General features: G+C 35.9%; 1 protein-coding gene across 1 annotated transcript in view; it reads right to left on the bottom strand.

The window, feature by feature from the left end:
• LOC122398780 (serine/arginine repetitive matrix protein 2-like) overlaps positions 1–970 on the bottom strand; it is a 59,965-nt gene extending 58,995 nt beyond the window's left edge. The window contains exon 1 of the mRNA XM_043398962.1: positions 849–970. The gene's annotated coding sequence lies outside the window, so the exon portion shown is untranslated. The remainder of the gene's footprint in view (positions 1–848) is intronic.
• Positions 971–12,491: the final 11,521 nt, after the last annotated feature.

The following is a 12,491-nucleotide window of genomic DNA, read 5'->3' as shown; positions in this document are numbered from 1 at the left end:
CTCGAAACATGGCAACTCCAGTTATTAGACAGAGTGGCGAGTGTATTGTTTAAAAAATAGTTTCGTGCCTTGTCACTCGTAGCGTCTAGAAACAATTAAAAACACTAGAAGAATCACAGGATTCTAGAAACTGGAAAAAATGCAATTTTGTTTACATAAATTCAAGCTTGTCACAATTCTTCATATAAAAGTGTTACGATTACCCAAAACGTGATACTTTACGATTAATTTTATTTTTTATTTCTCGACCTATTATATTTTCAATTTACGAAGCAGATATACACCCTCAATTTGTTTTGATTTTAATTTTCAAAAATTCAAATCATTCTTCTCCATAAATAGATCATTCATCAATATATAACATTTAAATTTATCAATATGTAATTTTGTTTAATGAAATACTCTTTCGTGTCAATGGCCACAGCTTGTTCAATATGCAGAACAATAACACAAATTGATTTACGTAAACAAAACTATCCCAATTTAAAGAACAGATTGTAGTGTACATTGTATCACTAAAAAATTTCACCAAAGTTCGACAGGTTTGCCAAAATAAAATCCTAATCCACGCCAATTTGAATGTAAACAACTTAATGCGCCACATGTCACATCCCATACCCACAGATACAATATTTTTACTCGAACTTGTAAATACATCAAACGTCCAATAGCAACTAAAAATTTCCTTCGTGCGTATATATAATAATAATAAAAATTGTTCGAAGGATTCGCGTCGTAGGGGGATGGTGGGTGTTTACAAAGCAGCAGTTGCACAATCCAGCCGCGAGTTATCGATCAGAGCAGAGCCGGCGGCTAACAACCGCCGGGCAGCTTAAAAGTACACTCACCTGGCTGAGGAAAGGTGTCTCGACGAGAGATAATTCGCAGGTGATCCCTCGTGGCTCGTCCTTACGTGAAGAGAACCGATGTAGCACTGACAGTTCCGCCATCCCTCTCTCCTCGCCGGCACCAAATCCCACTCTGCTTAGCCCTACGTCTCCCTCTCTCCGTCCTTCTCCCACCAATTCGACGCGAACGGCGGGACGAGGATCGAGCGTCTGTCAAATGGAATCAAAACAGAGAAACAGGAACGGGTATCGGGGTGCAAAGTTTACGTCACGTCTCGCCAAACACTGTCAAACGTTCCTCGCGGTCACCTTACACCGACGATGATGGACTTCCGAGCCTTTTAAGTCTCACGTCGATGATCCGCTGCTCTTTCCCACACTTCCTTTAAAAGCCACTCTCGCGCGAAAAGGTCAACAAAATTTACTTAAAAAAAAAAAATATATGTTCAATCGTAAATATTGGACATTTTTGCTCTCAGGGGTTTCAACAAATTTTGATCTTAGAAGCTTCGAGGTTAAACGAAACCTGAGGTACTACGAATCAAGGTCATCGAAGCTTAAATTTGGTCGTTTGGCCTTGGCTCATAGTGTGTTGAATTCGAAATGAAAAGTAGTTAAAATGTAGGTGTTTACTATTTTTAGGAAATTAACTCGAAGCCTCCATCTAAAGTCAAATTTTTTCTTTTTGAATCACTTTTAATACACCTTCTGATTCATGATACCTATCCATCAATAGCTATAATTTGGATTACAGAGGGTTAAAAATAACTACAAATTATATTACGATTTTCCCTTGAATATCCATCTATTAGAAAATTCATATTCTTATGTTATCAATGCACGACAGTAACAAGAATATTTTCAAAATTATTTTAAACCATCCAATTGATTGTGCAGTTAAGAATAGAAAATTATCTGTTCCAAATAGTGAATGTATTTTTAAAAACACAAAATTTTGTTAAAGTGCAAGAAAATTGTATCTGATAAAACAGAGCAGAACTGGAGTCGTGAATGCGACTTAAAGTCCCACAGAGACTTATGACATAAATCACACTACGATTCCTATAAGGCTTCGTCTAGGAACTCAAGTGTAAGAGACGGACAGGTTGTTCGTCGAAATGATCGATTGCGAATCTGCAACGGATTCCACGTGTAACGAGCTCATACACCAACTGTCTCTTTCCAGTTTAAATATAGCCACATTTAAATTTAATTCTTTTCGTCAGAAAGTTATGATTTATTCTTCGAACTTGGATATCTGCTATCAATCGCTCTAATGTCGCCTTTATAATTAAAAATATTATACAGAAAATAATTGTTTCATACACCAATTGTCTCTTTCCAGTTTAAATATAGCCACATTTAAATTTAATTCTTTTCAACAGTAAGAATAATTTATTCCTCGAATTTTGATATCTGCTGTCGATCGTTCTAATTTCACCCTTATAATTAAAAATATTAAACAGAAAATAATTGTTTCATACACCAACTGTCTCTTTCCAGTTTAAATGTAGCCACATTTAAATTTAATTTTTTTCAACAGTAAGAATAATTTATTCTTCGAACTTTGATATCAGCTGTCGATCACTCTTATTTCGCCCTTATAATTAAAAATATCAACCAGAAAATAATTATGTACGCAAACGATGGTTTCGAAATAATTTACGAATTACGGATTTCCCGAACAATAAGAATCAACAACGAGGAGAAAGTATTTTCACGGAAATAATTATATTTTAACAAGCACCGAATTTGTATCTCATTGTTGGAAGAATTGGGGGAGCCGGAACAAAGAACGAGCGAGAGAATTAATATTTTTACATTGTTTCGGTTTAAATGGCCCCCCATCCGTGTTCCTACGTATTTTTTTTTTCTTGTTCGAAAAAAATGGAGATACGCAACATATAAATATTTACGGATAGATCTTCGTTGTTTGGACGAACGATTATTTATGGAAGCAAAACCGCGAAACTCGACGCGGAGAATTTTAAAATCACGATATTCCAGCCTAAATAAGGAGTCGTCAAATCTTCGGTTATTGCTAGCCGTGATTCACGTCGGAGAAATTTTTATTTGTTCATTCTTTCATCGGTTATTGTGCGACGTCGGTTTAGAATCAGCAGGCAATACCATTTTAATTGGCGAAAAGCTGTTGAGCGTTCAAGCAGTTAAGTGTATTATATTATTAACGATTTAAAGGCTCGTCTAATTTTCGTTCGCGACGAGAAACGGATTCAAAGGGAATCCAGAAGCTTCAGTCTCTTTTTCCGTCGAAAGGAAAAAGGATTCTAAAAACGGGCGTTTCTTTTTCTACGCCCTTTCTTTGATGCTTCTTCAATATTTCATCAGACGGTATCCTTCAAAGAGTATCCATGGATCGTATTAGTTTTGGAATATAACCAGTTTTCTTACTTTTGATAATTTAATAATAAATGTAAGCCATGGTAAATAACTTTCACGGATACAACAAACTGTAACTTTGCAAACATTAATTTTTCGACTCCTCTTTATCAGAACTTCCCAATTCCATTTGTTTACGATCTAAAAATTATAAGTACCTTTTTTAGTGTAGCCATTCTTTTTATTTGCAGGCACACGATTTTAGATGCATAAGTTATATAACGTTAGAAAACGAATGTTTCTTGCGTTTATTTTTACGCGAAAAATGTCAACCGCTTTGGCCAAACTCGTTCAACGACTGGGTGAAATATCGAATATAAAGTAGTGTTGGACGTCTCACGGTCTGCTAGAACTAAAGTTACGCACGTTTACGTTGTGTCAGAAAAAAAATGATCGAGAAGGCGTTGGATTGTTAAACGAGGTTGAAATTTTTGCGGGAATAATGGAACAAATTTCTAGCTACAGTGAGTAAGTGTATCTCAAAGAACCGTGCTTACTGCGTTTCGACTAATTTTTCAAACGAAATACAATTGATAATAATGAGAATGATTAACGAGAGGTAGCAGCATGCATCTGGAAATTTCCTGGAAATAATAACGGCGAAGAAACGAGGCGTCCCTATAGGAGAAAAAATGCCACGACAATGGTCTTGTTGACATGTGCTTCGTCGATGTCGTTTTAATATTCAGCTATAATATTCATCAGGTGACTAAGCATGCGAGTCATCGAGCAGCTTCCATTTCTAATTCGCTTAACGTACACCCACCTCTGTGGCGTCAGATCGACAGTCAATGTCGGTGACGATTATTGCTTTTGATTGGTAATTATGGGCGTTGAATTAGCAAACCTCTGTCTTTCGTTTTCTCCAACTCGAAAAACTTAAAATTACCAAGGGAGTCCTAATTGAGATGGTAATAGTTAAAACTAGTATAAAAATAATAATTTAAGAAGCAATTCCATTAGGCAAATTAAAATCGTGTTACGTTACGTCCAACATTTTTTGTATTTATTTTTAGTGACTCTCCCCTAATTTTAAGCATTGCACAGTGCTTGAAAAACACCTTAAGAGTACACAAATCCTTAAAAATAAGTTTTTGAACGATTATTAATACTGTTAACAGTAATTTTGTTTAATAATTTTTATATTATTTTATGTTAATTAAAGAAGAAAATGAAATGTATTCATTATGAAAGTTTCACTGCTGCATGAAATTTTTAATTATATAATGTGTGTAAATAATGAAGAAAATAGGAATAATAAGGATGAGATTTGCTAACTTTAAAGTTACATTATTAAAAAAGCTGATTTTCAGAGAAACCAAAGAAATGAACATAAACTACAACCTCGTGGTGGAATTTTGAGCAATACGTACCAATCTGATAACTTCAATTCAAAAAATCTCTTCGATTACTTGTATTTAAAATTATAATTTTCATTCTAAAATAAAGTGTGTACCTTCCTGTGTAAAATTCATATAGTACACAATGAAATCATTGTAATATCATTATTTTCCAGAAGAAGAAACTGCAAAAACAGATTTCCAAGAAGAATAGAAACGTCGAGCTTCTCAGTAAAAATTAACCTGTTTAAACAATTAAAATTCCTAAATTATGATTTAAATGAAGATCCTCAAGGATTTACAAACGTAATGACACCTAAAGTACAGTTGGATTTGTACTTGATGAAAAGTCGCCAAAAAAAATAAATAAAACAAAGGATGATCGTTCGATCGAGTCAAATATGGCGCGGACATAGAGTTGACGAACTGGATGTATTTTCACCGTGGGATTAAAGAAGACTAGGCCACGAATCAGCAGCATAATGACACGTTTACGATCCCCCATAACGAGGACGAATTACGATATCCTTTCGTACATAAGCGGAATCATCGTGATAGCCATAGGTGCGCGACGAGTTCAGCCGAGCGTAATTTTAATTAGCGCGGCGTAAGATGCTCGCTCGTAGAACGGGGGGGAGTGGTTGTAACACGAAGCAAGCCTATGAATCAGGAAACCGGAGGTTTCTGCTCAGGACATGCTCGAGATAATCTTCCCTTCCTTCGGTGAAATAAGTCACTTTCCTTGCGCCTGTCCACCCACGCCGTTGGATGGATTACGGTTACTTTAATCCGCCAAGGATATCCGTTACTGTCGTTTAATAATTTCATGAGCCACCAGACGACGCAGATCGACTTTACGCACAGCGATAGGTTAATTATAAAATAATAACGACTGTGTACATTTTTAATACAACGATTCAAAATAAAAAACGTACACAAGAAGACAAAAGCAAAAGTTCATATAAACATGTGCCCTGTTACCTGTTTACCTTCACAATGGGTGTTCAAAGTGACCTCCTTGCAGCTAAACATAAGTCTGGAGACATTCTATAATTGGCTGTCTTACCCTCTTCTCAAGGTATTATTTATAATAATAAACCCATACTCATGGTTCATACCTGCTATTTATTGACTAGACTTCCATTTTCACACATGATTTATTCCAATAATCTGATACACAGTACACTAATGTTTACAGGATGTATTTACAGAGTTAAAATACAAGATTGATCGTCAAATACTGGGCTCTATTCCCAAATAGTTGAGTGAAATCAGTCCAACTATCCTCATTTTTCGAAAGAATTATTCCACAACACAGAACTTGCTATAACTTGAAAATGGGGTCAAATAGAACATATGCTTATATGAAAATTTGTTATTGTGTCTATCAGAATTATAGAACCATCGTCCAAAGTGAAATTAACGAGATTCGAGAAAAGGGGGTGGAAAAATTTTGAAGAAAAATTCAAATCAAACCGTAAAAGAAATATAATAATGATACTTAGAATACGACAAGAAGACGATGGAGTTGTATAATATAAAATTGATCTTCCTTTCATCTGTTTTTGTTTCAATGTTCCATCAGAATTATAGAACCATCGTTCAAAGTGAAATTAACGAGATTCGAGAAAAAGGGGGTGGAAAAATTTAGAACAAAAATTCAAATCGAACCGTAAAAGAAATATAATAAAGATATTTAGGAGTTGTGTAATACACAGTTGATCTTCCTTTCATCGGTTTTTGTTCCAACGTAAAGTAAAAGACGCTTCAAATGAAACGAAATGACCTGCCATCGAGTACAGTGTTTCCAGCTAGAAACATCCCAGGACGCGGAAGAAAGAGCTCTAAGCGCAGATGGCGGAGGGCCGTTAATTAAAGGGAATCGAATTAACGCTCCTGCGGTAAGAGCTTACGGTGCTCGAAGTCTCTATTTAGGGGAAATCGAGACATTCTGTAGCTGCAGCGCTCCCAGTAATCGCACGTCCGTGCACGTGAAAGCGAGCTCGCACGCAGGCTAACGAGACGCACACACGTAGACCGTTTTGAGGATGCTGACAGCCAAAAGAGAATCAATTGGCCTCTCAAGGTTACTGCGGGACTGTCCCCACCACTCGCTCCGACCCCCCCACTCGCGTCGTTTCGCGTCCCTTGGCTCCGCCCACTGTCCCGTTTCAAAGACGGCGCAAGTCTCGAGACTTTCGTGCCCCCTGTAAACCGACGAGAAGCGCTCGCGTAACTTTCCAGGCTCTTCCAGCAGCCAGAAACACGAGACACTCGTATTAAAAAATAAACGATAAAGAAACATAATCAAATTAATTTTTTATCACACAGTAATATGTATTTTACTTTCATGATTTATCGAATACAACTTCAGAATATCGAACGACTCGAATAATATGACGTTGACACTTTAAAATAACAATTTAATTATTTTTCTATAATAATATATTCATACGTGAAGGAGCTACAATTTTTTATTTCGAACTAAGTCACGCAGAGAAAACCGCGAAGACTTTTTGGATTTTGTATATGTTTCTATTTGTATTTAAAGAAAATGTTGAAACCTTCAATTTCAAATAGAGTAGAACTGTTCGACTAAGGAAATTTTTAAGGTTCGTTTATAATAAACGATAAAGAAATATAACCAAATTAATTTCCCTGCATTTTTTATCACACAGTAATATGTAATTTACTTTCATGATTTATCAAATACAACTTTAGAATATCAAACGACTCGAATAATATTGAAACATTAAAATAACAATTTATATTTAAACTTGACTTACTTGTTATAGCTTTGGACCATCGGAATTTTTAACGTATTAAATATTTACGCCCTGAAGAATGAATCAAAAATATAAATTTAGCATCCAGGATTCTTATTGGAATCGTGGCAGAGGGACTTTCGCAGTATCGATTGGTATATTTCCAGGTGGCGGTTCTTTAATTATTTTACGCAGCGTGTATGGAAATTTAAACAATTGAATATGAAGTTATTGGTTTATTCCGTGGAATATCAGTATCGTGATCGATACATGTAAATACTCCGTGCATACAGAGTACTCTTTCAATTTTTCGAAACTGAGTAGTTTTTCTGCGATGCAAATATTTGTTCCAAGAATTTTTTTTATTCAAACAAAATGTTAGTACGCTCGAAAGAGTTTGTCACGAACTTGTACATTACGTTGACTCCATGTTTCCAGGCTGCTGAACGCTTTCAAAACTGTTTGCTCAAACTTTATTTCATTATTAATCTGTACCGTAGTCCGAGAGGAATACTTTCCTCGCTCGCAGTACGACGTTAATGGTAACACATCTATTTAACGAGAACCCCCCGAGTATACCTCGCTTCTCTCTCTTTTTTTTTTACCGAAGAAACGAATCCATTCGAACGGGAAAGAAGAGAAAAGGTCCATTTCCTGATTACAAAATTCTCGCTTTTTAAAAGCGCCGGATGTTGGTGCGTTTTGTGCTCGAGCGTACCGAAAAGTCATTCATCGGAAAACGGTAAAAGAAGTCGAGGGTTTACCGAACTCCCGTTTTCAAAAATCTAAAAATGCTTAAACCAAACTAGATCACGATTCGTTGGAAAGTATTACCTTTTACAATTCGTATAATAATCCTATAATCACTGAATAGTTCTTGCTGTTCGACTTGTTTTCCTTCTTCTTAGAAACTAAAATTGAAAATTTATCAAAAATATTTCAAAAAATTTGACAATTTATGATTCGAAACTTAAATACTTCTATTTCTAATTAGAATTTCTGGAAGGGGGTGCAATTCTTAGATTTCTCGTTGACTCTACCCTTCGAGCTCTTCCAGATCCATTACTGAATTATTTGTTTATTTGTTTAGAGTAGTCTTTAATATTTATAAATTGCAATCAATCCTATAATCAATAAATGGTTCTTGTTGTTCGACTTGTTTTTGTTCTTTTTAGAAACTAAAATTGTCTTATAAAAAACTGTATTTAATCGAGTTAATAGAGTTATGATAAATGTGTCTATTTATTTTAGGAGTGTACTATCCAAAAAGTTTGAAAATTCATGATTCGAAACTTAAATACTTCTATCTCTAATTATAATTTCTGGGAGGGAGTGCAGTTCTCTAATTTCTCGTTGACCCTTCGAGCTCTTCCAGATCCACTACTGACTTATTTGTTTATTTGTTTAGTGTCTTTCACATTTAGAAATTGCAATTTAATTTGTCCACATGTACTAGAGAGCAAATACATATCAGAAGCCACCGAAATGCTCGAACGTTTCGAGTGTTTGAACAGCTTTGTGTATAAATAGCGTGTGTTTAATGCGTCTCCTTTGAGTAAAATTACAATAACAAATGAGGCTTCGCGCTTATTTCATCGTCTTCGTAAAATTCTAATTTACGTGTTTCGTGGGTGGCAGGAAACGCGAGTCGAGCGACTCGTTCGTTTCGACGTCTTATATAATGGTTACCGTTTTACGTAATCGACGCTGAGTGGATTTCACTTCGCTGCCGATTCGAACTGCAGTGTTTTCAGCTCGTTATATTATAAACGCGCGCTCGTGTCTGATTACGAGCCGATCAAAAGTTCGATTTCCACCGCGTCGTGTTTCGCGATTGGAAACGTATGCAAATGCGCTGGATAATTGGATGGTTTTGCTACTATTTTACGCCCACGGAGTCGTCGTGCTTGGTTGCTGGACTTGACCGGCAATTAGAGACAAATTGACCGTTAAAGAATCGCTCTGCGTAACGAGTCGTACGCATGAATCGCTCGGAACGCGCCATCTTTGAAACATCCATTACGTCAGAAGGGCCAAGAACTTTTAAGAAACGTTAAAATGTCAATGTTATTTTATTTCATCTTTTATCGATAGATCGTTAGTAACCTTATCAGAGTGAAACTTGTAATGCTTTCGATTTAAATCTAGTTTTCATGATTGTTTAGGTCAGCCCAAGTTGGATGCATTTTCATAGAGTAAACGTTACTCATTTTGACGAGTAAACTACAGTGTCGTAATTATAAAACCACCCTAAAATTTTCAATTTTATATGTATTCTTGTTGAAATTTGAAGAAATGGAATATACCATATTTGAGATCTTGCAATCTATGTTTCCTTAAAAACAGTAGAATTATATTTATTTAAAAAAAAAAGAAGTAGAGAAAACTGATTTCATATCTATAGAACCATTCTAAAATTTTCAATTTTATATGTACTCTTGTTGAAATTTGAAGAAATGGAATTTACCATATTTGAGATCTAGCAACCTATGTTTCCTTAGAAACAGTTGAATTGTATTTATTCTAGAAGAATGAACCACAGAAAACTGATTTGTTACTGTTTCATATCTATAGAAACATCCTAAAATTTTCAATTTTATATACACGTTGAAATTTGAAGAAATGGAACATACCATATTTGAAATCACGTTAGTAACTTATATTTCCTTAAAAACAGTTGAATTATATTTATTCTAAAAAAATGAACTACAGAAAACTGATTTATTGCCATAGAACCATTCGAATGCTGTTTTCTGTCGATATTTTGCCAGTTTTGTTTTGTCTAGTGTGTTGGAAATGTGCTAATATTAATTTAGTTAATAATGTTTAAGAATAAATCAGCTTTCAGCTTTCAATATCGTTTCTCAACGCAATTTCAAATATGGTACACTTTGTTTTTCATTACTTTAACAGCACATAAAAATTGATAATTTTAGAGCGAAAGGAAATTGTAGTTTCTAGTTATTCTCACCTCAGCTCGTAATTTTTACATTTGTCGTATCGAAATCTCTTTTAGAGAAGCATATCGCGTCGCCATAGGTTACGATGGTGGTTGTACGGTTTCAGGCGGGAATCGTAACGCCTCTGTCGCAGGACTGACTTTATTTTCAATCGTTCCGTAGCCCGCGAGAAAAACTACGGTAATATCATCGGGATCCCATTCGAGCACGTCATATCGCTTTCTCGGCGAGGTTTATTTGAATTCACGCACGCCCCGACGGTTTATTCGCACGAATGACGTCCGCTTATCCCTATTTCTGCAGTTTTCATCTCGCGAAAATGCAATCTTCGGAGTCACGTCGCGCGTTATTCGATCCCGGGGGCCGAAAACGAAGTCGAGGCACGGAGAGAGGGCCTTTGTGGAACGAACCGTGTCGCCTCGAATCAGCTTTCCGGAGTCCTGACGATCGAAATCGTGGAAACTGGGCCATCTCTGATCTTCCGTGAATAGGTCCGGGGGATACATTGTTCCGAAATTTCTTCGGAACTTACGAAAATGTTACTCGATATCGGGGCCGCGGCGCGCGATACGAGAAAAACCGTATAAGGGGCGCCCCGACGCCACGGTTCGCCAGTTTTCGATAAACTTTTCTAACCTTTCCGGACCCCCACGGCACGACCATACGCGTACACGATGCTTTAGAGCCAATAGTTTCCGAAAGCATAATACAACGGAGTGATTTTCGAAACTGGGACAAACTGTTTTCTAAGCTAGCATAGACCGACAGAGGAAAATGTATTTAGAATATCCCGTACGAGAGATAAACGATAATTCCTTTTTTATTTGGTCCGATTTATATGTCGATTTTTATCAACGCTCGACGCATGAAAGTAGGATCATCGAAAACGTATTTTCTATTTGTATTCGATAAGTAATGCGATTTATAAATATATTTTATTCAGTTCGCGATAGATTTATGTTGCAGTGTTCTGCTTCTAAATTGCGTTTATACACCAGTTTTACTGATAATGAGAATTATATTTTCGTACTGTTATAAAATAAATACGAAAAAGTGAATGAATATTTAGTAAAATCGTATATGCTTTAAGTATCAATTCGTGATGTCTACCTCTGTAAATAAAAACAAAATATGACAACTTCAGCAGAAAAACGGGAAATTAAAAAGCGATTAATCGCTAGAAATTAAAAAAAGAAAAAAGAAAATATTCTCTTCTACCGTTAACGATGACGATTGTACATAAAATAATTATTTCAACAACAAATAGAAGATGCTCGTCAAGTAATCGTGTTTACACATATTGAAATTGTCCAAAGGTAGTAACTAATTTTTAACATTAATTTTTCATCTATGTAAAGTCGATAGAACAGTGGAAACAGTTCGTGCTCTGACAGACGGTCTTTGTAGTTCGTCATTCGCTGTTCAGATGGCGGTAAGTGATGACGTCTGACCATAGACGTGTTTCTTCCACTTATTCTACTTACGTCCGAGCAAACGCTTGGCCATACTCCTTAAAACGAACAAAATTGCGTTTCTTTCGCATTTTTCTTCCTATTCCGACGTAGAATTATACAGTACGATATTGGAAAGTCGTTTTAAAATAATATTTGAAATATCCAGTCTACAAACTCGTTCTTTCTTGCGAATATTATTAAAAATGGAGGAGATATTCAAGTTGAAAACTTGCTTCACAAGCATAAGTAGACTATAGAAAATTTATCTTGATTTAATAAAGAAGATAGAAATGTACAATGTGCAAAGTTTGAAGTTACATTAATTCCCTTGGAATTCATTTTCGAAGAAGACTTTATTTGGGAACGATTTCACTGGCCAGCCTCCTTAATGGAGATTTAAATCCGCCATCAGAATGAACGGGAGGAGCAATCTTCGAGAAAACGATGGCTGGGGCAAAGTGCGCAACACAAAATAAATCGCGGAAAACTTTCAGCCCCTGCGAGCACCTCCTCGAGCCCCGAGAAGACTCTATTTGGGAAGATAATTGGAAATCGAAAGCTTCAAAGCTGATCAATTATTCACGCGGAATTAGTGAAATCGAAGATCAATAAGACTTCGATTTCATATCACGTAACCGAGTATAAATGATTCTTTTTAGCCATCAAGCAAGTCTAACAATTTACACCTTTTTTATAAGTATTTTCTATAAAAACAAACACATAG

This window comes from Colletes gigas, unplaced genomic scaffold (assembly GCF_013123115.1).
Source record: "Colletes gigas isolate AHSC1104 unplaced genomic scaffold, ASM1312311v1 Colletes_gigas_Sc00012, whole genome shotgun sequence".
NCBI classification, from domain to species: Eukaryota; Metazoa; Arthropoda; class Insecta; order Hymenoptera; family Colletidae; genus Colletes; species Colletes gigas.
Note: the sequence above shows the minus strand (reverse complement) of the source record. Positions and strands in the feature narration are given on the sequence as shown.